The sequence below is a fragment of the Lonchura striata genome, chromosome 1, assembly GCF_046129695.1.
Source record: "Lonchura striata isolate bLonStr1 chromosome 1, bLonStr1.mat, whole genome shotgun sequence".
In the NCBI taxonomy this organism is placed as follows: Eukaryota; Metazoa; Chordata; class Aves; order Passeriformes; family Estrildidae; genus Lonchura; species Lonchura striata.
In genome coordinates this window covers 44,964,568-44,986,582 of record NC_134603.1, presented here as the reverse complement: position 1 = coordinate 44,986,582, position 22,015 = coordinate 44,964,568, and the positions used below count along the sequence as shown (strand labels likewise).

At 36.2% G+C, this 22,015-nt stretch overlaps 1 long non-coding RNA gene across 1 annotated transcript; it reads left to right on the top strand.

The window, feature by feature from the left end:
- Positions 1-18,719: 18,719 nt before the first annotated feature.
- On the top strand, positions 18,720-19,957 carry LOC144247244 (uncharacterized). The gene is made up of 2 exons (XR_013340970.1): positions 18,720-18,857; positions 19,560-19,957. It is a non-coding gene; the product is annotated as an uncharacterized LOC144247244 (long non-coding RNA).
- The last annotated feature ends 2,058 nt before the right edge of the window (positions 19,958-22,015 follow it).

Sequence of the window (22,015 nt, the reverse complement as noted above, 5' to 3'; positions counted from 1 at the left end):
TTTCCTGGCTTTAGAGGGCAGTTATAGATGCCCACTTGTATATGCAGGTGTTCAGTGAGGAGACTTCATGATGAATCCTTCCTGTTTTCTTCTTTGCTTCTGCAGTCCTTTCACCAAGAGTTTATGATAAAAGTGCCAAAAAAACATATACCAGAAAATTAGTTTCAATCCTAGGATATTTTGTTTAAATTTTTAATTACAAGTAAAATTAACTGAGTTGGTCTTCACAGCTCTGAGTTAATTATCCCATTGAATTTTAATGTTTCTGAATGAAACTACTCAAAAAAAAAAAAAAATCACAGCTGGCTGATGGGGAATATACCCACTCTTGAACTCTGATTAGGCTAAGTGTATATTAGAAGACATCATTCAGTAGTTTAACATGATAAATGAATATACCCTGAGAGTCACCTGTCATTCAGACCACACATATCAAGTAATTAGTGTGAAATACATCTCCACCTTCATATTTTCCCTTGAGGTCCATGTGACTTCCCATACTGTAGTATTAGGGAGCTACAGATATTTATAATGCAGTATTTCTATTTCACTAACAGAAAATAAGGAATAAGGTCTTTAAGTCATCAGATTTCACAATGCCTTTGAGTCTCTGTTTTGGTATGTTTTGTATTTTTGAAAGGGCTGACTTTGAACCAATGGCTTTAAAAGAGCTCAGAGAGAAGGAACCGACTTCTCCAAAAGACTAGAAAAGCTTTTCTCAAATATCTGTCCCATGGATTATAAAGTGACTTTAAAGGACTGTTTGAATAAAATTAAGTATTTTCATTTTTGTCAAAAATGTCAGAGAGAAATTATTAAAAGCTATGATGGAAAACTAAAGGAATTCTAATGTCTCTAACAAACCAACATTTTTGAGTCAGCTTTAAAATGGGAGTGGTATGAATAACAGATAATTTTATCCAAATATATTTGGCCATTCAGAATTGCTAAAAATGCATCAAACATCTCCTTCCATCCAGTAAATACAAAGCTGCTGTGCTGTAGCTGACAGTTTGGATTTAAGGTAAAATCCTAAATAGAGAAAGCCTCTCTTAAATTCATGAACCTCTTAAAACACATTTTGATTTTTTTAAAATGATATATTTATATATCTAATGCAGTATCAATCCCCTCTGAAGACATTTGATTTAAGATTATTTTAGTGTCTGTATAACCATAAAGTGCTTATCCCTACAGCAGGACTGAGTTTTTCATTTCTCATTGAGTAATACAGGGCTTTGAGAAAATGTTGCTATTCTTAGATATAGAAGCAAGGTACTGGTTATTAATTATGGCTAAGCCTCAGAAATTTCAACTTTGAATGAGAATATTACAGCATTAGATGTTTTACTGAACATCTCATTAAATAATTTAAACTAAGTATTTGAGAATCGTGTGGAATATTAACAGCTAAAACCTCTGGCTAGACTTGCCCTATAATTTCCTTTCACTTTTCTGCTTTTCCCACTTTTGAGCTACAACAAGGTGAAAAACAGCTCTAATTGACTGTCTCCCATCCTCCAGAGAATGTTTTGGCAGGTGCAGGCTTCCTAGAGGTTGTCTCCCTGGAGTCTATCAAGAAATATGCTTATCTTTTGTAATCTGCCATGGAGCAAGTGTGCTTTCCAAAGGACTCACTCAACCGATGTGGACCCACCTCTTCATGGCACAACAAAGACAATCTCCCAGGTGGCTCATAGAGTACTTGATGATGAAGAGTGTACATCCCCTGACTTCAATTTCCCTACATACTCAGGTCTTCCAAATGTTATCAAGGATTTTTCCAAGGCAGGATGAAAGCTGCGTATAAGATAACTGGGGAAACAAAATTTTCCTGAAAAATCTCAGTGTAGTTGGTTGAAAGGGTTTTGTTTGGTTTGGTTTTTTAACTGACATATTTGTCTAAACATTAAAGAAAATGAAACATAGCTGTTACAGTGGCACTAGCTCAGAATATATAATCTAACCAGTCTTGTGGCTTTGAAAGGAACAATTAAAAATTTATTTGCAAATTAATAATTTTCACTTAAGTAATATTGCATCTTCTGGCCCTGTTAACTTTGCAAGATGAAATTCCCGCTTATTTTTATGTAAGTTTTTATGAAAATAACTGTAAAAAGAAAATTTATGAAGAAAAATGAATGAAGAGAAGAAAACTTCTACTAAGATTTACTGGATTATCTTTATCTTTCATATGTATTATATATGAAACACAAACAAATCACCAATCTATTATTTTCTTCTCTGATGTGATAGAACGCAAACATTTTAATTTCATGTCTTTCAAAAACATGTTTATTTTTATCAGAGGAATTTTGTTGGTTTTTTTTTTTCTCTATAGCAGGAAGTGTGTATTTTAGCTGAAGCACTTCTTTGTCTTATATTCTGAAAATCATATTTATTTGAATCTGTGACTCTTTCTCTGGATCAGATCCAGAAAGAGAAAAAATTGATTTTGGCTTGACACTAGTTAAAGCTTTTAAAGTAAGTAACATTTTGATTCTGCTGCTGAAAAATGAGAAGAGGAAAGCCAGATAGTTTCTCATTATGATCTTTTCCTTCATGGGACCTTAAATGTCCCTTGGAACTGAATGCAATGAACAGATAAAAATTCCCCCACAGAATATCCAGCTGGGAAACATATGCTTCATGCCACCTCTCCAAATCAAAATTAAGATCAGAGAGAAGTAGCAATGGCATCTACTGGGACATGAGTTCAGATTTGAAAAGATGGGCAGGAGTACAGAAAATGTGCTGAGAGTGTAAGGAAATTTCATACATATACAACCACCCTTGGAAAAATTTTGTTTTAATATATAATAAACCTCAAATTTGAATTTCAGAACATTGCATTTACAAAATTGCTCACACAGGGAACAAAACTATAAATAATAGAATGTTGCTACTGCAAATAAGTATTTTTCATACTATTTTCTTGTTTCATAGATATATATTTACACTCACCTTAACGTGCAGCTACTGAGAAAATTCTAGCAATACACCCATAAAATAATAATAAATAAAACCATAATGAAGACTTCTAACCAAAGTTTGTTTCAGAATTTTTTTACCTTATAGAGTCCATTTTACTAAGACCATGTAGCTCTGCATTTCTAGGATTACATATTATCTTAGTGGTTAAATATGCTTAAAGTTCTAACAAAAAAAATTCCATCAGTAAGAAAAAATACTAGTTTAATTTATATTTGTATCAGCGAGAGAAAATATTTAAAATATATTTTTTTCCATTTAGATACAAAGATTCTAAGCTTTTTTATTAATTTATTCCTTTTCTTCTTCTAATCTATTCTGAAATACCTTATGTATTGCTATAATTTGAAGTTTATTGTATGAGAAAGCAGATGTCATAGAATAACTTACATTACATGGATAGTGGGGTTTTTTTATATATTAAGTAACATATATTACACTAGTCTTTTTTAAGTCATTTCATCCTTGCCAGCTTTCATATGCACTTAGCAGGAAAATTTCTGGGCCATTACACTGTCAACAAGAAAAGTGAGAAAACTAGGCAAACAGCATAAATCACATGAGAAGAGTGGAATTCATGTTGAATTTGAGTTTTTTCACAAACTCCATTTAGGATATTTAAGATTACTCCAAATGCATGATATCAAGAATGCAAATGTATTTGAATATGAATGTATTTGTTTTTTCCATTAAAGTAATGATATACTGCATAATATTCATTTAATGAATGATTATTAGTAGTATTTGTGTGCTATTACTAATATTTTTTCACAAAAAATATTTCTGGCATTAAAAAAACATAAAAAACCTTCCCTGTGGGATAACCAGATTTTTTTTTTGGCTGAAAGGGAACCTCTGCTTAGTGTTGCCTTGTTCTGCTGTATACAGGTGCCTTGGTACAACAGTCAGCCCAAGAGTTACATATAAACACTTTCTAAGGCTATTCTGAATGTTGCTGGCTCCTTCCTTGAGAAAAAGAAGTACTAGCAATACTGCTGTGAAATCAGGTGGATCTGTCTTGATCTAAAAAATAGAAATCACTCAGTGATACAATTTTCTTAAAACCACTTCTCAAAGGAAGATTCTTTGACTGTGATTTTGTTCATGAACAAATTTGAAACTTTACTTTCATCAGACAAAAATTCGATTTCCAGAGGGTGTTAATATTTATGCAGAAAAGAGATGTAATGTATCATAGAAAGCACTGCCTTCCCTAACTTATGATTTTATAATTTTCTCTTGAACATTTATATGTAGTTATTATGCACTGAATTTTGCACTATATTATCCATTTGTTGTTTGCTATTTACTTGCCCACTCAGCAGGGTACAGATTGTGTGTGGGTGTACTTTCTTGCATTGTGACTGCACAGCTTGTTTGTGGAGGTTTGTAGCTATCCCAGGACAAGCTCGTGGAGTCAGTGGTGCTGGCACTGTGCAAATGAGGCACTTACAGTCCCAGCTCTGGGGAAGGTGTGAGAGAGTGTCCTGTCAGTGTCTCTGCCTCATTCTGCCATTAATTTATTTGAGAGAAGTGATGGAAATCTAAACCATCCTGCTAGAAAACTCAATTTTGTGCTCCATTCTGGAGAATAGTTTGTCTTCCGAAGGACATTTTTGTACCTGGAAGCCTGTATGTGCATCATGAACTGAGTCCTTCAAGGATTAGTTTTGTGGAAAGTTCATTATTTTATCCAAAAAGGGAATTTTGAATGAGTTTTTTGAGGAGCGGTTATACAGGTCATATTTTGTGCTCATATGAAATTGTGTTCTTTGTACTTCTGTAGATATTTATTAAGGGAAAGGTTAAACTATCATGCTACCTAAGTGAAGAGATGAAATTTCTATGCCTCCTTTCCTTGGCTTTGTTGAATAGCTTTGCTTCAGAACTGAAGCCACAGACCTGAGGGAACTGCTTTTGTTTAAGGTAATGGGAATCTTCAGCCACTGGTCATGAACATCTAACCATGAACTCCTGATGAAGCAATCTCCAAGAACCCAGGTGATTAAAACCTGTTGAAGTAATCAAGCCAGTAATGTAGATAATATATATATATATATATATATATATATGCATGCACACTAAAACACTTAAGGGATTTTAGACAGCAACCTGAGAAGTTCTGCTCTCTGACAGATTTGAAAGTCTGCTGAGAATGGCTTTACTTGAGAACATGCCTCACACTAGAGTGACAGGCTTGGCATACTAGGGGATTAGAATATAATCCCATCTAATGGATGGTATTGCTCAAATCTCCTGACCTCCCAGGGTAAAAATTAGATCAAATCTTAGATATTTTTTAACAATTCTGGTTCCTTCCTGTAAGAAAAGAGGTATTTCAACAAGAAAAGTTACGCTAAGGGTAACAAGGATGATCAAAGGTATGACATGGCTTCTGTAAGAAGGGCATTCAGACACAGCAGTCTGACCTGGAAGAGAAAAGATCTAAGGTGGATATGGCAGAATGTCAGAAGTGTCAGCGAGAAGGTAAATAGGGAAAGATTGTTTACTGTCTCCTCTAATACAAGATGTAGGGAGCATCAGATAAGACAAGTATGTCTGAAGTTCTAAACAGAAAAAAAAGGAGATACTTCAGGTGTAGCTATCCGTAGAATTCTCTGCCACAGGAAATTAGACGTACTTTGACTGTAAATAACTGAGTGTCACATTCATGAAGGAAAAGAAATAGTGACAGCTACACAGAAAAAATAGTACCTCTCTACATAGTGTCCCTAACTGCTATAGATTTGGTGTATATTTTAAGGCGTGCCTTTGCAGTGATTGCTACACATCTGTTATTGCTTTTGTCAGCTACATAAAACTGGCACAGCTGTTTCTTTGGTCTGATATGATACGACTTATATTATTCCTGTAAATGTTTCTTGTTACAGAAAATTCTATAACCTAACTGTAATTCCCTACCAATGTCCTCATTTGGAAATGGTTTTCTCTGGTCACAGAGGTAAAAAAAAAAAATCTGTGACTTTAGAGCCATGAAGAAGCTACAGAAGCTTGCCTTCACACAGACACTGCCAGGAACAGGGAGGGACGCTATGAAGTGCTAGGGGCTCAGAAGAAAAAAAACCCTAAAAAACATGCAAGCAAACCAAACCCTTCTGCATAGTCTATGATATCAATAAAAAGTTGATAATTCTGTATAGGTATGTAGTAGTTAATTATGATTGGGACTATTTCAAGTAAAGAGCACATGATTGTCTCTGTGTGAGAAACCTGCTCGCGAATGTGTGTGTATGTGTGATGAGTTAAATTAAACCTTCAAGGGAGTAAAGGTATAACTGTTCCTAGTCACCTGTCAGTGAAAATGTCCTCAACAATTTATATATACAGCATGTGTCAAAAAATGGACATATGCTTTCAGAAGTGTCTATATACCCATGAAAGATTTCCAAGAGCTAATCTGAAAGGAAATGAGACTGTTTCTTCTGAAAATGTCTCTCATAATTTTCACCACAATATCTCTTTTTAGGAAAAAACTAGAAATAAAGTTTTTGCTTTAATGCACACTGAAGTGATATAAAATAGGGTTATTTTCATTTTTTTGAGAGATAAGTAGCAGTTTTGTATAAGGACATATTGTCTCTATTTTTTTTTTAATATTAAGAAATCTATCAGTCTCTAGTTTAGGCCACATATTTCAGAGTATTGTCTCTATCTCCCCACTGATAACCAGCCATTTTTTCAGAATTGGTGACAGAACACTACGAACTTTCCTTGTTCATTCTTTTGGTTGCTTAAGTTCGCAGTTTTATAATAAAAATTTTTTACTGGTTAACTTGCAAAGGGTTTTTGATTACTATGGGAAATAATCCATGTATTACTCCTTTAGATCTCCCTGAAATTGACTGTGATTTCTCTCTCGAAGTAATCCATGAAAACATTAACTAAGGAGGAGTGGGTAGAAGTAACTGTCACTATTTACATTTAGGACCTTTTGATAAAGAATACCTGCCCAGTTACCCTCTCATTTCTGAATCAGTAAATAACATTTGTTGCTTTCTTCTAATGACCAAACACTGAAAGGAGAGAATATTATAGTGGTGGTCTAATTCAATTTACCAGACCAACACAAAAAAAAATTAAGTTTTGTAGATTTCATAAACTGGGATCATATTAGATTTCTACATAAAGATATAAAGATTTATACATAAAGAGCTTTATCCTTTATATTTTGAAGGTATTATTTATTCTTAAAACATTTCAAGCTATTATTACAGGAAAACATGAGACAATGACTAATAGCATGCATTTTTGTTGCAATTATGTACAAACTGAAACAGAATAATACAAAACAAGGGAAAATCAGTACTCTTAATGTACTCTTAGTCATAAACATGAAAAAAAGGGAACAAGAAGCTGGGGTTTTAACAGAGGACTTAAAATGACATTTAAAAAATAAAATTTGTTGATCATAACCATGGTAGTCCTAAATGTTCCTTTTCAGTTGTAAATATTCCTCCTTATTTCTGAATTCCAAACAATATTTTAATATAGCTGGTGCATTATTTTATTGGTCATTGCTTGATATCTGCTTCATTTTCTGCACCCTGTGATTTTAAAGATATGGTTAATAAGTAGTTAATAATCCGTCAGTAATGTATTTGCTACAATTTTCATATAATTGCATATATAGTGATCCTGTCTAGAATATGCAGTAAGTATTAACAATGCTGTCCTTTATTCAAGTAGCTAAGGTTTTTGTCTGGAAGATGAATGCATCTGCTCTTCTCTTGACAGAAATACAAAGCCTTCAGCTTCTAGAGCATCCTGTCAGCTATCACTTGTCTCACTTTAAATCAAGTAATTTTACCCAATACTATTTGCATATTAACAGTAATTAATTATATGCTATATTTGGAAACAACTGCATGCAGATTCATTAATGAGCCTGGTACTTGGTTTGTTATGTTGTTTTAAACTTTATTACAATTAGCAGAGCACATGCGTCTAAAAGTGTAGGTCTCTCTGAATTTTTTCCTCATGTCTACTTATCTGTCCTTGATAATACTGTGCCAGTTTAAAGATGGCTAAATACCAAGTAAAAATATATTGATTTAAGTCCCTTGGGATCTTGTACACATAGGACACTACTGGATAGGATCAATCCATTTCTCTTATGCTGAGTTAATAAAGAAAAATTCCCCCTTTTACTTGCTCCTATTAGAATGAGACATATGTACTGCTGATATTGCAGATTTGTCCATTATTTATGTGTAGGCATCAGAAAATCATGAACTGAAATCAAGAATGAAAAAGCAACGTAAAGCATGTTCTTCAAGAGTAGGGAAGAACTAGTTGGAATCTTTTATGCACATAGAAAAAATGTATACATCCATTCTGATGTACAGGTTATTAATTTTAAAATGGAGTTTTGGACTTGACAAAATTTTATTTCATGTTTTCGTGAAAATTTTCAACTGCAATACAATTGAATTGACACAAACTCTCAAATATACAAACATTTCCTTTCATAAGTTTTTAAAAGCAACATATCCAGACTTGCCAAATATAGCTGAAATATATATTTCATTGTAAAAGCAGTATTACAGTTAGGTCTTACACTGGAAGTTATCTCTACATAGATAATTAACTTCATAGGTTATATAAACCCTGAAGAAGGAGAACTGCACTGCCATGGTTGGACTTGTTCTTAAAACTCCTTCAGAAGCATCACTGGTATAAACATATCCTCTGTTCAAACCCCACATTTAGGTGAGAAATTTCATTTTTTAAGTAAAAAGGGTAAAGTCAACCAACAATTAGCATTTTTTCTCTTTTGAACTTTCTTCTCACATGTTTATTTTAGAGGGGAAAAAAAAAAAAAGACAAAATTAATCTACATTGACCCAGAGTCATATATTTCTCCTCTTGGTTTTTGGTTTTAAAACTGTGGGGGCAAAATGCCCAACAACTATCAACGTTAGCCCTAGTCAATTGGCTCTAATACAAATATTCTCCAAGATACCCCATCCTTGGGCTTCAAGTATATTTTAGTCTAGAAGGAAAGTATGAATATTGGTCATTCAGACTGATATTAGAATGGTGTACAGTTCGAACAATCTGAGTTTTCTATTGAAGATGGCCTAATTCACTCACAAGGTAGGTGTTCCTGATGGCAGAAATAGACACGAAATGTAAATTGAAGCCTACACTTCATCACAGGACCTTGAAGCAAGGACAAGAGTCTGTGAGATGATTTGCTGAAGAGCCAGTGGAGGGTTTCAAGGAGGGAGCAACCATAGTCTGTCTAATCGCCAGCTAAGCTGATTTTTAATGGGCTAGAAAGAACAGCAGTGTTAATGCTTAGACCTAAGCTGCATTCCTATTTGCTGGATAAACCCAATATTCCATAACCGTTCCCTGATCTTATTTTATTATTCCCTGAATCTTCTTCTAGCTATTCTCTTTTCACAAAAGGGCTATTCCTTTCATGGTTAAAGTCTGACAGTAATGCACTGGAACACATCAGCATGAAATATAGGAGTTTATTTTTATACATTCTTGATCATATTTTTAAAGAATAGATATTGAAACCACTTTAGGGCGTAACTGAAGAGACCTTTTAAAGTGTCCCTACTGGCTGTATTGTGCTGATGAGCTTGATAGTGAAACTGGCCTTGCTGATATAATAGTGTCTTTGCTAGGCTGTAAACAAAGGCTGTAATCGAAGTCCTAAATGCTTTACAGACAAAATGTTCTTTCAGGGTTTCCTGATTTTATGAAGTCAGAGAGAGTGTTTTGCTTTTGCTCCCATTGTGCAATTCTCCCCACCCTCAATGTCTTCTTATCCTTATAAATCCTGATAACTAAAGACAACTGCTTAAAGTACTTTTAACGCACTGACAGCTGTTAATATGATAGATTTCTGTATGTGGTAAATAATGACTTTGCTCTCTCTTATTGAAATGGAAAGAAAATATGTTCTAAGGAATTCCTATTGGGACAGTTTCATTCTGTTTCTGAAACATGTGCATGAAAAAGGCAGAGGTCCATCTTTGTACTCAAACCCCTTTCACCTTCTAAAATGTTATGTACACTGGGGAACTGATGATTACTAAACAGTGCACCCACATCGCCACAACCAAAGTACTGATTAGGATATTGGGATACAACAGTAAACCAAAAGAGAAAAAAGCCTTTACACAAGAGTGAAAACAGCTTTCCACCCTTTCACTTGTAGGTTTCCTCAGCTTTACTCCCAGGCTCAACTTTACTCATCCACTGCTGATATCTCTCCTCCCCGTTTGTTGCCACAGGTTACACCCCTTCAGGAAGACATGGAGGGTTGTGGTCAAGGCATAGTGGTTGATCTCTGCTAGCTCCTCATTTTAAAGGTTTCTCCTAACCTTGTGATCCTGTGGTTCTCACCCTTTTCTTGTGCATCAGGTGGGTCCTCCATGTGTCCCTGTCCCTTTGGAGGAGTGGAGCGCCAGCACCCTAAAACTTGGTGTCCTCTCTATTCTCTTGTTCCACTTTTCCCTGCCCTGCTCCTTCTCCCCAGCATTTTCTGCCCTTTTTAAAACACACTTCCATGGTGACACCACTATCTAGGCTTGGGGGCTGCAATGGATCCATCTGGAACTGGCTGTGTCCTCTGCTCAAAGAGGATACCTCTGCATCCCACCACTGCCAGCACCTGGGCAATGCCACCGAGACAATTCGCATGTAAATTTACAACTCTGCATTGCATGGTGTTGTTTGCATGTTGCAGGAAGCCTTTGGCAACAGGACCAAGGGAGTGAACATTCTTCTAGTCGGAGTCACACACAGTTTGCTGCCTGAGCACAACAGAGCATAAGTACACCACAGTCAATCACCTGAACCACTTGGGGAAAGATTTTGATATTTCAAATTATGGCTTTAATACTTACCAGCAAAATAAAGTGGAGAAGTCACCTGGGTTTTTTTTATTATATTTATCTTATTCTGAATAGGATTACTTTTTTGTTTGGTTTGAATTTTTTCTTTTTTTTTTTTTTTACTTTATAATATTCGACAGTGTGCAAAAAAATCAGTGAAATGAAAAGTCATTTAAGCCAAATAATAAACACTTCATCTATAAAATGTGGAAATGAAGCATGTTCTTTTCTTCTGGAAGGTACCTCTTAATATTTGAAGTGTTTTGATAGATTATAATTCCACAGAGCTTTCTTAAGGGACTCCTCTTACATGATCCCCTTTGAAATACAGTCTATTTCCAGTGACACATAAAAATCAGATCTACAGCTTTAACAGCTCATTTTGTTCTTAAAAAATTCCAACCTGTTCAGCATGCCTGCTGATTGGATTTCTGTAAAACTTTTTAAAGGATCCTTCCTTTCCCACTCAGATGAGTGAAAAAAGAAGACAGGAATTAGGGTGGCCATGCCAGTATATCTATGACTTGCTAAACCTACAAAAAGCCCCCCAAATTTACTGTGGCCCTCAGGCAGTTCTGCTTATTGCAGTAATATTATATAGAAGAAGAACCTATAGCCCTTAATATCTTCTTCACTGATACTTTCCATGAGAAATATATTTTTACTGTAGTGTATCCAGAGTTAGCAAGACTCCTTAAATATTTTAAAGAATCATAGAATCATTTTTTTCAGACTATTTAGTCTAGTCATAAACCTAACACAAAATCTTCGATCTTCGATTTGGCATTGAGGTTTGTCTATGTTTTCCCTTCAGGAACGGCTACTTAGGGAAACATGAAATGCAGGTATAGTGCAAATACTGCCTGTGGGGCTTGTTGTACATGTTTGCTCAGGTGGGGGTGATTTATGAACTCTTGAATGTTGCTTCTCATTTAGGAATTGGTTTTGACAAAACACCAGTATCACCCAATGACCTATCTACCCATGTATGCAGTATTTCAGTGTCTCACCTCCTTAGGACATGAATTAAGTATCACTTCTAAGGTGCATTAAAAAAGGCACCTCTTTCCAAAATAGCCTCCAGCTTGAAGAAAGATGTATGTAGTCCAGCAAAATAAGGCTACCCATATGCCTACCTCCACGTATAGCACCATCTAACAAAAGTAAACCTGAATATTTCTGTGGTCTTTCCACTGCCAATCACTGAGGAAAACAGTGTTTCATAACACTATATATAAAATTCATATGTCTGAAGAGATGGAAGGGGACACATGCAAGTCACTTCTTACAGTATGTCAGCTCCAGTCTGCTTGCCTGTACTCATTCTGATTATAAAATGAGGTAACTCTAGTGTGGTCTCTTGTTTATCCAAGCTGCATTTTCTAGGGAGGGTGTCCTGTGAGCTGTGAATTCCCGAAAAGAAGCAGCTCATATACTTGGCTATTGTGCAGTCTAAATGCAGGAGCATAGAGTGGTTGTACACCTTTGCTAACAGGTAGGATGGAATAATTTCTAGGTGCCCTGCCAGTGTTTGCAAGTGTGGATTGTTCAGTGCTACTTTTTTTGATTCAGGAAGTCAAACTGAATAAGTTGAGATTTTTCATCAGACTTAGTAGTTTCTTATCAGTCATAATATTTTGGATATATTTTTTTTAGGAGAGACTGAATCCAAAAAACCCTGCAAAATTCAAACCTCCAACTTACCATATAGTTCTTTGTATGGTGGGAAGAATGAATGTCACACTGGAATATGAATTCCAATACAAAGCTTTTATGCATGTAAAATGCAAATTTAAAGTGTTTTTACTGGCAGGTGTATTTCTATTCCAAATGAAAAATGTAGGCATATTTAAGGTTCAATAATATGGAATAATATTTTTAGCAAAAGAAAAGAGGTTGGTTTACTGATTTCCATATAGAATATATGCAGTCTATTTTCAAACTGAGATTAGGCACAGCTTACCTTTTGCTGACAGTCACTGTTTCCCCATGAGCTAGAATAGACAGGAATGCCATTCCTATGCTAATTGGACAAGAAGATTCATTGCCACAGCAGTATATAATGCAATATTTTTATCTTATATTTTACTATATGCTTTCCTCTAATTACTAAAAGGTGCATCCAGTTTTGCTCATAAATGTATCTATTGGTCCTGATTACATATACATGTGATAAAGACCAGGGAAAATATACAATAATTTGAAAAAAAGTAAAAACTGTTAATGAAATTCTGTCACTGTCTCAAAAGGGTTGATAAGGCATTTCTGTAGTTTGCTGATACTTTATGTATTTACCAATAGGAATCAGCAAGGTGTCCAGAAAAATTATTCTTGCTTGACAGCTTTTTTTTCTTTTTTTTACCTGTCCTCATATTTTTAATAGCAAACATAAATTCAGAGGTTGGTAGTGAAAAATAATCAGATTGGACCAATTATTAAGACAATGATGAAGACACTAACATAATCATATTAAGTAAAATCTAATGAGATGCTGTCGTATTGTAACAACCAGTATCAATAGCAAATAAACCAATCTGAAAAAAAAGTATGAGGAAGATGCATTACTGTGTCCCAAAGATATCTTACTGATTTGATCTATAGAATATGTGACCACATGCATAATAAATGACTTCACAAGAACGAGGTAGGACAGTGCAATTGGAGCTATGCCCTTGTATCTCGGTTAAAGATATAGATGCAGCCATTAACTTTATAATGCTTCTACTTATTCTCTACACAGAAATGTTCCAGCTCTAGTTCCTGAAGTTTGATATAAAAGATAAGCACTGAGAGTATGCATCAAAGACAAGAGACCAGTCTCATTATTCCATCTTTTCTTTTTCTACCATAAAAGATTTAGAATACACAGAAAATAATATAAATCAGTTAACTCGACTGAGAGAGCTCAGAAGCAACTAGAGAACTCCATTAACTAAAGAAAATCAAGACCTTTATGAGTGCTAAATACCCAAAAGGATGATTTCAGTGTCACAAATTTATCTTTATGGATAGGAAATGTACACTGATCAAGTGAATTATTATCTCTAGCTCCCCAGCTATTGCAAGCTAATTTGCCCTTTTCTTAAGTGAAGCCTTTATAGACTTGTGACATTGAGTAGCTGGTACAATTGAGCTGTGTGTGTCCAGAAGTTCTGTGACAGGAGATACTGTAAAGCCAAGTAGTTAGAAAATAAAAAAAATTGTTCCACCTCTCTCTTCCAGCTTCTTGTCTCACTCACTCAGGTTTGGCTTCAAAGTGTGCTGGCTGGTTCACAAAAGCACTAGTCTTGTGGTGTGCTATGAAACCAGAGCAGAACTAGGTGTCATTCCTTTTTTCCTGATGCATGATTGCACAGTGCCAGTGTTATGGTTCGTTATTGAGAGATACCTCTGTCTGAATAAAGGTGCAATTAAGTACATATGCCAAATTCAATAATATGTATTTTATTTAACAGTAGATGTGATGTAGAAGATAATAAAAAAGATGGGGCGTGGGAAGAGAGGAGAGAGAGGGAGGTGTAAGGGGGAAGGAGAGGTAGGGACATGAAAAGAGAGAAGGAGAGGGAGAGGGAAAGGCGCAGGGCTGTCCCTTGGTTCTTTCTGACCCTGCTCTTCTCAGTAGTGGGGACCCAAAAATCATTCTTCTTTTCAGTATATATACATTTTGACAAATGAGGGAATGCTCATTGGCCACACAGTTCTTTTATTTTATTGGTTAAATTATTCCCTTGCTTCTAATGTTAATTAGGCATATGCTCATTCTTTCTCTTTTGAGTCAGTGTGTTTCTTGAGTTGGTGGGTTGTGATCTCATTGTGATCTCCCCTTGCCAGAATTACCTTTTACCCACTTTAAGCTTATTTCAGCACAGTTGCTGAGTAGGCTTTTCACATGGCTCATCATTCTTTTTGTCCACTATCAGTGATACAGTCCTCTCCCCAACTTTTTTAACCTCCCCAAAGTCTCAGACAACAGTATCACTTTTATATTCTCTCAAGTTTCAGCTATGGTTGCTTAACTTACAGTCTAAATTCCAGGTATCCCTGAAGACATATTTAGGGCAGGGTTTGGTGGTCACAGTTGCCATCTGTCCCATAACTTGGGATGATCTTTGTCTGGCTAATGATATGGGTACAAGAAGTTGTTCTTTATACAGTTTGCCAGAGTGGGAATTTTTGTCCAGATGTATTACCCAGGATGTGCCATCCAAATCACACCATGGTTTGCATTGCCTTGTTGGTGGTGGGATTGTTACTTGAGGGGGTAGTGGGAGTGGGGGTCTTTTCAAGGGCCTTTGTGTACTTTGTGGGTTTTTTCTTTCTTTATTTTTCCTTGGATTTTTTCACCCTTGCTCTGGTAAGAACAATACCCAGAAATAATACAATGAGATTTCCCCCAGAATTGAATCTTAATATTTTTCTGGAATGTGTAATTTAAAATCTGAATTTTACTGAAGAAAAATGAAAAACAAGCATGCTTCACTATTCCTCTTCCCAGTTCAATATATTTTATAGAAGATCCAATACTGGGTGGAGGTGGTCTGAAAAATAGGATGCACATCATTCACCATTAATTTCCAAGTGTTTCAGTTAGACCTCTAAAAATCTCAGATTTATCTCATGAACAAAAATATACCTTCTAACATCAAGTTCTGATCTTGCTAACTTAGCTGATTTTTATCCTACTGTTTTCAAAAGGAAAGCCTCTCATTTTGATAAGTGGACACACCCCTGTAGATGCATCTTCAAAAGGAAATAAATTAATAAATCACAGGGTTGTAAAATTAATTACATGGAAACTGAGACAGACATTACAGTTAGTGAGGAGGGAACTTACAACGTATGGTGTTGGGCACAGTAAGATATAGCTCATTCCTTGTTAGCTTTGTGATAACAGAGGGCAAGAACATAGAAGAAAACTGTTTCTAATGAAGTTGTTGCATTTTCCAGAAGCACATGTAAAACTGTAAATTCCCAATTCAAGGCATAAGTGGTTGTTACAGTCAGAATGAATTATTGTCACAATGATAATTCTGCTACAAAGTAAAGACAATAGACTGGGATTCTCTAAGTATTTCAAGGTCTAATTTGCCTAAGAAGTTATCATTTGCCTTTGTAGTCAGCAGCCAGAAGAGGAATTTGGGAACAACCAAGTAAACATCTGAGTCTAAGACTGTAAATCAAGACATGTCCCTTCCAGATCACATTTAAAACAGGAGCCTTCTCAACACCCTGTTTTTCTTTTCACCACTGGCTTGTGGCACCTGGACTCTGCTGACTTGTGGTCACACAGCATTTTGCTTTTATGCAAGTGCAAATGACCACATAAACATGTGTCAGACCACAGCCGTGGTAATTCATGGAAAGAACATTTGGATGCTCCACAGCTTCTTGTACCTTGAGAATTCAAAGCTGTCCATGGAAGTAAGTACATAATAAAAGTGTTCATTTATCTAGAGGAAAAATGAAATTATTTGCCTGCTAGAAAAATATTGTGGATTTTTACAGAGTTTATGTGATGTGTCTTATTATTCATTTTTTTTGATGGGTTCTTCTCATATTTTCATATCAACTCCAAACTCATATATTCTCTCCTTCCCTCCTACCTTTTTTTCTCTAAAGACTGTAATAATTTCTGGGAAAAGTGGCCATATTAAATTCACATGCCTTTTACTATATACTGCAATCATGTACATTATGGGTCACTCAAGGTGAGTAAGCAAATAGAATTTTCCATGAAGCTGTTTACATATGTATGCATACAAATGACAAATGAGGAATGCAATGTCAAAAAGCAAGGAAATGCAATCAAGAATTTTTATAGTGGTATTACCAGTCAAGTGGAAAAATGCCTCTGTAAAACAATGAAGTCACCCTGAATGTGAAAGTTAAAAACAATTGCCAGTATGATTACCACTAATATTACATGTAGAAAAGTAGCATCTATACAAGCAACAATTTGTTTTAGAGTGCCTATTTCTTGGTGTTGAAAAGAACAATATTTCTCCCTTGCTTTGCCTTTCTCCTTGAAAGTGCTTTCATTTTATGAGGAAGTGCAATGTGAATTGGAATAGATACAAGCACTGGATTTGAATTAAATTATTTCTTTATTTTCCTTTTAGGACATGACCTGTAATCCCATAATGTTGTGTATTCCTGTAAGTTTAAGTTTTTAACCAGAGGAACTCTGATACCTCTTTTAAATTCCCAGTGCTCTGATCATTTTTTTATGTACTTTGTATTGTTGTGTACCCCACTGTGGCACCATCTGCATCCCTAAATTTTGTTGCCATGAAAAAAAGAGTATAAAAAAAAAAGCTTGTGATTCAACAAACTCCAAACATTTTTTAAAATTCTAGAGGTCAAATATATGCAAAATATAAATGTCCTGAAGAAATAGGTGAAAGCAAGTTAAAGCTTTCTGCAAGTAAGTCACTGGTGGTCCTGTTTCCTCTGTGTCCCTTTTAGGGTGCACATACACACATCTGCATGCAGTCAAGCCATTGTATTGTTGATTGAGCATTGATGACTCCAAAAGCATGTAAAATGGGCAGAGCAGCACTTTCTGCAAGGACAGAGCTGCAAAGGGAGGGAAAGGATCAGGACCAAATGCAGGGGGTTCATCCAAGAGACACAGTCTGTCCAGAATGGTTGCTGTGAACGTTTCCATTGTACAAGGCACTGTAGCAGTTGAATCATGCTGAAGGTCAGTTTCCTACTTCTAATCTAACTGCAGCAATTTGGAGCTGAAAATGGTCTAATTTATCATGTTTTTAATAACTACAGAAATTTTTCCAGCTAAGAAGCATAAAGGAGCTTGAAGAACAATCCCATTCTTCTCAGCTAACTGTTTAGGGAATATTGCATGGTCAGCTCCTATGGTCACAATTATTTGGCATATACCAGCCTTGGTAAAAAGTTAAAAAAACCCACTAGCTGTGATATCTGCACTTGGAATGCACAATATTTCACAACAAAAGTCAAATACAAAAACCCACAACAAAACAAAATCCCTATTCCAACTAAAAACAAGAAAAGGAAATTCCAATGTTGCACTGATCAGTCAAGGAAACACTTGAAAGAATTAATGATACATTATAAATATTTTCTTTTTAAATTAAAAAGGAAATAATTTTCTGATTTTTCATTATGACAAGACTGAAATTTTTCTAAATTCACATTCTAATTTTTTTCCTTAGAAATTTTAATATAAATATTTTTTTCTAAAGAAGATAATGCTTATTTGAGGGCAGTTTCTAGAGAATTGCAGGTCTTGTGTATGCTAAACAGTAAAAAGGTGTTTTGAATGGTTTTATCCTTTCTAAACATCAAGTATCTTTGTCTAAATAAATATTCGCAGAAGTAAATATCAGTGATCCACAGCACATCTGCAAAATACAGTCATACTTTCTCTCTCATAATCTGTCTATTGATAATCTGGTGCTTTGGTGCATGCTGCCAGTGTACTGTGCACAAACACTTTGTAAGAACAAATTTTTATTAATAAATTCACCTGACATAATGATCTAAAATGACTGGACCTTGGTATTTTGAGGTTAGAGGTTTTGAATGGCATATGCAACACAGTTGAAGAATTTTAAAAATTTAACTATTCAGAAGACTCCACCAATATTCTATGAACATAAATAAAAGTAGTTGAAACCCTTAATAGTATTGATGGGATTTTCAAGAATGTCTGAAAGGAACTAAAATTCATTTATACCTTTGGCACTCAGCAGGATTTCTGTTTCCTAAATTTTGGCTATCATATTGTCGTGGTTTGACACGGAAAGATAATTTTTTCCGGAAGGAAGAGGTCAATTTAGATATTGACCAATTGAAAGTAGACACGCCTCTGAGAACACAGAGGGGTTGAAAGCAGAATTCCCAGGGGAACTCGCTCTCTTTGGTTCCGGTCAGCGCGCAGTGCAAACCTCCCCTGCCCAGCCACGAGCTGGGTGGGGGAGGGGAAGCCCCCATGGCCTGAGAAAGGTAGGCCGAAAGCCCCAAGGGTGGTGAAAGGACTGGAACTGGGCTGGCCCCTGCAGATGGAAGGGTGGAAGAAATCTGGGATGTCTCCATTTCCCCCCCCCCCCCCCCGGTTTCTCTCCCGAGGGGGAGAGAGAAAGAGACGGCGGCGGTCCTGTCCTGTCAGCAATTCCACCGTGAGGAAGGAGGAGCGGGGGGAGCTGCTGCAAGGTGCCCAGTGCGTGGGAGTTGCTGGATGTCCGGGCATCGAGCCATCCTGCGAGTTCGGACTTTTAACCCTTTCTTGAGAAATGAAAGCTTTGTGAATTTTCCTTTCCCCTCCTCGGTTTGAAAGAGAGGAAGAGGGACACCTTGGACCCTGGGATGTTGGAAGGAGGAATTCTGGATGGGAGGCGGACAAGGAGTGGCTTTTGGCTGGACTTTTCCGGGTTAGCCACAACCTGAACCAAATCTTCTCCTTCAAGAGGGACTGTGTTTTGGGAGGATGCCAGTGAGTCAAGAGACCTGCTTCAGCTGGGAAAAAAGACAAAAGTGGAGTGAACAGAGAAAAGGTTAGGGGGTTTGTGGTGGCGCCCCCTTGCCCTGGAAAGGAAAGAGAAGAGAAGAAGATCTCTGTTCTTGAGCCCTCGGCCCCAGGGGAAAATGGGGGGGACTGTGGACCCAAACAATGAAAAACTGAACTGTTGTTTTCTCCCCTCTTGGCAGGGCATCCTTGAAAGGAAAAATCCTAAAGGCAGTGACCATCCATGCATTGGTAGTGAGAGCACTGTGCATGGAAAGGAGAAGGGTCACCATGGCAAACTCTTCTCCGGGCGGTGCCATGTGTGACATGGAAACACAGGATGTGGAGCTGTGTTTCTTGGGGGGGGGTCTGTGGCACAGGAGAGACTCTGTTCCCTCGATGGACTGAGTATCGGTTGTTTGGAGGGTGGAAACCTGATTGGGGTCCAGATTGTGTCTCACTGTGGTTTGTTGGAGTTGGGTGGTGGGGGGAGGAATGTTTTGCAAGGTTTTCATTTGGATCTTTGTGTGTTTTTTTTTTCCCTTCTTTAGTTTTCTCTTTTCTTTTGTAGTGGTAGTTTAATAAAGTTTTTTTCCTGTTATTAAGCTTGGGCCTGCTTTGCTCTATTCTAGATTCCACTTCACAGCATTCAAGGTAGGGATCACATTTTCATGGGGGCACTGGCATTGTGCCAGTGTCAAACCATGACACATATTCTGCCCATGACTCTTACTCATGTGATTTAAAATTCATTAATTTGCAGGAACAAAAAAGTAATGAATTTACAGGCTTTCAAGTGCAGAAGGACACAAATACAACTACTGGAAACTTCCATTTGACCATAGCCATAGAACTTCATCAGTTTATTCCTTTCTATGCAAACCACTCATATTTCACTAGCATATGACTATCTACTACATTTTAGAAGATATGGAATGATGGCACTTGGCACCTTTCCTAGACAGTGTATTTAGGTAATGTATTTTCATCGCTCTATCACTGATTGTTTAAAAACAAAAATGTTTTGTTGAGATTTAAAGTAGTCTAGATTTAATTATCAGATGCTTCCAGCAATGGCTTTCTCTATGAGATCATAGGCTTCCATTTAAATTTTTTTATTGTCTAGAAGAACACACAGTATATATATAATGTGAGTAATGTGCTCTTTCTTTTTGTAAGAGAAAGACCATCAGAGGTATTTCTATTTTTTTCTGCATCACTTTTGCTGCTCTTCTAAGCTTTCTTCCTTTTTCAAACAGCAGGCAGCAAAGTCGAATAAAGGCTTCTAATATGTCTTGACAATGTCACATATTGAGATATACCTCTGAACCAGGAAATTATACTCTATTAAAATACAGTGATTTTCTAGGAAGACTTTTGTCCACTTAATATGCAAATGACAAGGAATTCAACCTGTAACAAATAGGGAGTTTGTTAGTTGCTGTAAGTGAAATGAATTATAAAAGGTAATATTTGGCCTAGAAAAGAGCTCTTAGCTTGTGTCTCCAGGACTAATAAATATTGCCCTGCAAATCTGCAATGTGCATATAACACACTAATGTTGTTGTGGCACTACGTGTTTTGATACTTGTCTAATTAACTTACAAAAACATGACAGCCATGGTAATGTAGTCAGTGATGATGAAATGTGAGTGTTTAGGTTACCCCCAAAATCAGGCAAGGTACATGACCATGCCTTTTGTATTAATACATTAATAGATTATTTAAAAGACAGCATTTTGGGCAGTGTTTCTCTGGAGCCTTTTCTCTAAGACAAGATCTGTTATATCTATCACTTATGTTTCTGCCAAACCATGAACAAGTGAAAGAAAGTGCTTCTAGGTTTTATTCTAATGAAATAAATTCTCCAGACTTTTGCAGTATGCAACAGTTAATTCACATCTTGTCTAAGTTTTTTACTGTACAAATATTCAACACCCCAGAAATAACTTCAAATGTCAACTAACTACTGGTATGGACACGCTTATAAAAAGAACAGGTGTATAACTGGCCATGCCTCTACTTGGCAGTCAATACTTAGGATTTCACTGGCCTGATTTTTCTCAGCCTCCCACAGACAGCTCATGTTGAATTATTTTAGCTATAGGATCATAGAATCATAGAATTGCTTGAGTTGGAATGACCTTAAAGATCATCTAGTTCCAGCTCTGGTTGGAACACCTTCCACTGCAAGTTGCTAAAAACCCCATCCCACCTGGCACTATTCTACTCTCAAATGAAGAGGGTTCTTTGTACAATCCTTGTTTTCTAGAATGGAGTTTTAAATTTTGGAGATACAGATTCTATTTCATGGTCTCTGTGAAATTGTTTCTTCGACTATATTAGGACTCATTTAATGACAGGGTCTGATGCAGTCAACAGCTTCAATTGCTTGGAATGAACACCTGGCCACCATTATTTGATACAGTATAAATCCATATGTCATTTCAAAAGGCAGTGATTTAATATTTATTTCCAGACCACTGAGAGGAACACTAAACAAGGTCAGGTCTAATACTGATGACTGCAAAACATTGTTATCAACATCTTTGTTCAGGGATGGTTCCACTTTACTAGCTGCTCTGGGAACAGTTAGTTAGCCAATATTTAAACCATTTAATACTATCTTTATTGATATTATGGAAAGTTCATCTATTCA